This window comes from Brassica oleracea, unplaced genomic scaffold (genome assembly GCF_000695525.1).
Source record: "Brassica oleracea var. oleracea cultivar TO1000 unplaced genomic scaffold, BOL UnpScaffold01031, whole genome shotgun sequence".
NCBI lineage: Eukaryota > Viridiplantae > Streptophyta > Magnoliopsida > Brassicales > Brassicaceae > Brassica > Brassica oleracea.
In genome coordinates this window covers 30919-35542 of record NW_013617605.1, presented here as the reverse complement: position 1 = coordinate 35542, position 4624 = coordinate 30919, and the positions used below count along the sequence as shown (strand labels likewise).

The window sequence follows — 4624 nt, the reverse complement described above, 5'->3', positions numbered from 1 at the left end:
CGTTCTCCCTCGGTATATTCCGAGGAGCTTTCCGACGAACTAGTGGTTCTCGGAATGTCCTCGGAAATTTGTTTCCTCGGAATTCCGTAAAATTCCGAGGGATTTCCGAGGAAAGAAGAAATTCCGAAGAGTTATTTCCGAGAACTTGTTTCGTCGGTATGTCGTCGGAATAACGTTATTCCGACGACATACCGACGATTTTTTCTCTCAGTATGTCGATGTTTTCTGTGTTGGTGTGCCCGTGTTCTATTTGTTCGACGAAGTTTAATTAAATTAAACCAAATAATTCATAAGTTTTATAATGATTAAACTAACTAGTCGTTACTGCATTATAAAGCCTTTTTAACTAAAAATTTGCATCGTACTGAACACTTATATAATGTATTATTAACCCTAGTTTTACAAAACGTCCCCTACTTTTGCTACAGCTGCCGCTATGAACTCCGTATCTGAACCATCAGAGATAGAAGAGAAGAACTTCAATCCATCTCTTTCGTTATTTTCGCTTCCAGAAGACATCGTTCTGAACTGCATAGCCCGTATATCGCCACCCTAAACTCACTCTAGTCAGCAAGACCTTTGGCTCTCTCGTCTCACCCTTCGAACTCTACAAGTCTAGGTTTCTTCAAAAAACTAACGAACACACCCTTCATGTCTGTTTAGAGTTTTCCAATTACAGTCGTCGTCTTTCCTGGTACACTCTCTGGTTAAAACCTAACCAAACCCTAACCAATGACTTGGAGAAAAAGGAAAAGTCCACCGGGAATGCTTTGTTGGTAGCAATACCCTCATCTTATTGTCAGCGTCTACCAACGTTCATGTGCATGGTTGGTTCAGAATTGTACGCAATCAATAATTACGGTTATCCATCATTCGATTTGTGGGTCAAAAAATCAGAAAATGGCAACTGGCTTGCTGATGTTCCAAAGATGACTGTGGCACGAGATAATGCCATTGCTGGCATACTCGATGGAAAAATATACGTTATGGGAGGTTTCAGCATATATGAATCTAAGAACTGGGCTGAAGTTTACGATACAAAGACTCAAACTTGGGAATCTTTACCTGACCCTGGTGTCCAGCTACGTAATTCTACACTTACGAAAATGGAAGAGAGGGGGAAAAAGATCTATATTACAAGTAACAATAGGAATGCGTATGATGTTATGGTACCAAAGAAGGTAGATGGGAAGTTGTAGCACCCGTGGTTGCGTGTAGTGTACGTTGTGATAGAGAATGTAAGGTACTGTTACGTTAATACAGGTTCTCTTTATTACAATGAGAAGCATAATTGCTGGACAAGGGTCAATGGTTTGTCGGTACTGGAGAGGCATTGCCGTGGTAATATTGAAATGGCTAATTACGGTGGGAAACTCTTAATGATTTGGGAAAAGGTTGTGCATACTTGTCATTGTTATGATGAGAAGAATATTTGGTGTGCGTTGATTGCGTTTGAGATCCGGAATGGTGATGAAGAAGTTTGGGGTAAGGTTGAGTGGGCTAATAGTGTGCTTACCGTTCCCATTTCATGTGTTTTATTGCGTCATGCAATACGATCACTTTGATCAATTACATATCACCATGGTTTTTCTTTTGAGCGTTTGACAAATTGGGTCCCTTTCCATGTTCATAATTACATTGACATTGTAGTCATTTTCAGCTACTAGGGTACTTTTTGGTGGCTAATGACATTGGTACAATCAACTAAACGCAAACTGAATCGTTGATTTTCATTAAGTTTTTTTCTGCCTTGTTTTTTTTTTTTTTTGAGGTTGTAGTATAGTGAATTTTAAAATTTTGAAAGTTGGTAATCCACATTTTATCCTGAACCATGTATTTATTTATTTCTTTTTATATTTTATCGTATCCATTGTCACGTGAATCAAAGGTAATTTTACTTCTCACCAACAAGATGGCTATCATAACCACCGGAAAGCTTACGAATTACTTCCACCATCGACGGCGAAACACAGTTACACGGATGGAGATGTGAACCTGGAGAAAGCGTCTTGGGGAAGACAAAGTCCATAGTTATCCCATCACACGAATATTCATGTAGATAATCTATGAACCCGAGAGCTTAGCTAGCCCAAAGCTTAAACTTTAACGTCCCATTGCTTGTCAAGCAAGATATTACTAGACACTATGTCAAGGTGAACAACTTTAGGTTCAAGACTTTCGTGTAAATACCTTAAAACCCTTTTGCAGTTCCAAGAACAATGTTCATTCTAAATATTCTAATCTCCCGAGTAATTAAGACCACTCTTTGAACCTAACCCATCACCTTGAAGCCATTGTTCTAACTTGTAAGTTTCCACTATCAACAAACTCGTAAACAAGCTAGCTATGATTATTGAGGCTGTAACTGGATGTTGATAAAAAAAATAAGTGGAATTAACGAAATGATAATTAATCTATATTATAATAGATCAGTTTTTGCTCACTCCTCAGCGTGCCACGTCATCGTTTTGTGGGCCCCACTTTTAAAAAGTGTAAAAAAGTGTCAAGTTCATGGCTCGAACCCGTGTTATTGAGATATAAACACCAACATTTATACCACTAAGCTAAATGATACCTTTGTACATTGATGGCCGAACCTAATATATATTTATGAAGGTCGGAAGCCCTTGCTTCTTCGGCTTTCTCTGAGGGTCGGACCTACAAGTGTATTATGGGTTTCATTTTTAAATGGGATTCATCACGTTATATGAAAAAAAGCTTAAGTTTGCAACAATTATGGTTTTCCTATATTGTAAACTGTTGTAGTTTAATATGGGTTCTTTCGTCAAACCGGCGTCCCGGCATCCGTCACTCAACCTTCGAGTCTCTCTATCTTGGTCTTAGTAGTCAGAGCATAGCATCTGGCTTCCTCCGCTTCTGGGATTCCCTGAACTTCAAGAAACACAGAGAGTTTGTGAGAATCGCGGTTCTTTTCCTCGATGAAAAGGTAAGTTAATCTTCGATCTATCACACTTATTTAACATAATGGTTTAATTCTTTGTTGGATAATACTATTTACAGATTCCGTGATTCATGGGTTTACTCCTGTCGGACGTGCTAATCATTATATGCCATCTTTGAAAGCAGATTCCATTGTGAAAGTCGATCGTTTTGAGGTTGCTAGGTGCTCCAAGTGATTGCGAACACAAACCTAGAAATGGGTAAACATAGCATATTTGGCAGCTCCAAGCTAGATTACAATCAGGCAAATTCAAGTGGAATGACATACCAACAACTGAAACTGATAATTAGTCAACAGCTTATCCCATATTTTCCTTATCTGAAAAAATCTACTGTGTTTCTGATCTATTTTTTCATCTACGCAACTTTAGCCTCTATCATGGATAGCTCTCTCCCAAGAATTGCATTGACTATGGTTTATGGGAAGAAAAAGATCTTGCTCCTGAAAAAAGACCGTGACAACCCTGTTGTAAGATTTTAGTTTGTGCAGAACAAAAAACCTTGATTTATTTTCTATTTAGTATAATGATAGTTGTTGACAATCATTAGTTATTTGCCAACAACATTAACAAGTTCCATCACCCTCAACTTTGAACATATAAGATATAAAAATATCAACATATGACTTCATCGTTCATTCTTATATCAAACTCATCAACCTATGTAATATCCAAAGTCCCATCAATCACATTATAGACAAAAAAACAATAAAATCCCGTAAATAAAACTATACAATACACCTATAATGTAGCCGACTCCGCGCTTGCGCGGGGACTATGCACCTAGTAGAATCCAATGGAATGGAATTGTTATTCCATTTATTTCATAACTATTTTGATGTGGAATGATTTTTCAAATGAGTGCGTTATTGATTGATTGTGCTTTAACTTAGACTTTAGCTTTATTTATTCTTAAAGCGCTAATTTTTACCAATCATGATGTAGTTTTATTTTTTAAATTTAAAGTTACAGCAAAATTTTACTAATCAGAATGTAAATTTCGTTTTCAAAGTTACAGAAAGAAAAATGAAAACTTTCTTTTTATATTTGTTTTAGTCCAAAATGTTACATCCCTGTTATTTAGGCTGCCGAAGTTTTAAAGTTGTAATGGAAAACAAATAACTCGTATTTCTTAAAATAACCTTAAAACAAAATTTATCAATTAAGAAAAGAGAAAAAAAAACATTAAAAAACCAAAACTTTGGGGGTGATTGGTTGGGCTTTATCTCCCTACTTTAGTTTTATTTATTTTTAAATCACTAAATTTTACCAATCATGTTGTAGCTTTACTTTTAAAAATTAAAGTCTACATCAAGTTTTTATTTAGTTTTACCAATCATGCTTTAACTTTATTTTTAAAACTACAGCAAAAAAATAAAGCAAAATTTTTTCTTATGTATTTTAGGCAAAAACCCTACATCTTCTTTTTATAGGCTGTAGAATCTGTAAATGAAAAAAAAATATCTATAATATCAAATAAATTATATAATCATAACAAAAAATTTTATAAATATTTTAATTTTGAATTTGAGTGTTTTAAAATTATTAAGATATTTAAATAATATAAATATTATTTACATATCACATTTTAAATTACAATAAATTTTGATAATTTATTAAAAAATATTAATATAAATTATTTTAATTGATATAAAATAATAATT

General features: G+C 34.7%; 1 pseudogene; it reads left to right on the top strand.

The window, feature by feature from the left end:
* Window positions 1-436: 436 nt before the first annotated feature.
* LOC106320715 lies at window positions 437-1565 on the top strand (annotated as a pseudogene).
* Window positions 1566-4624: the final 3059 nt, after the last annotated feature.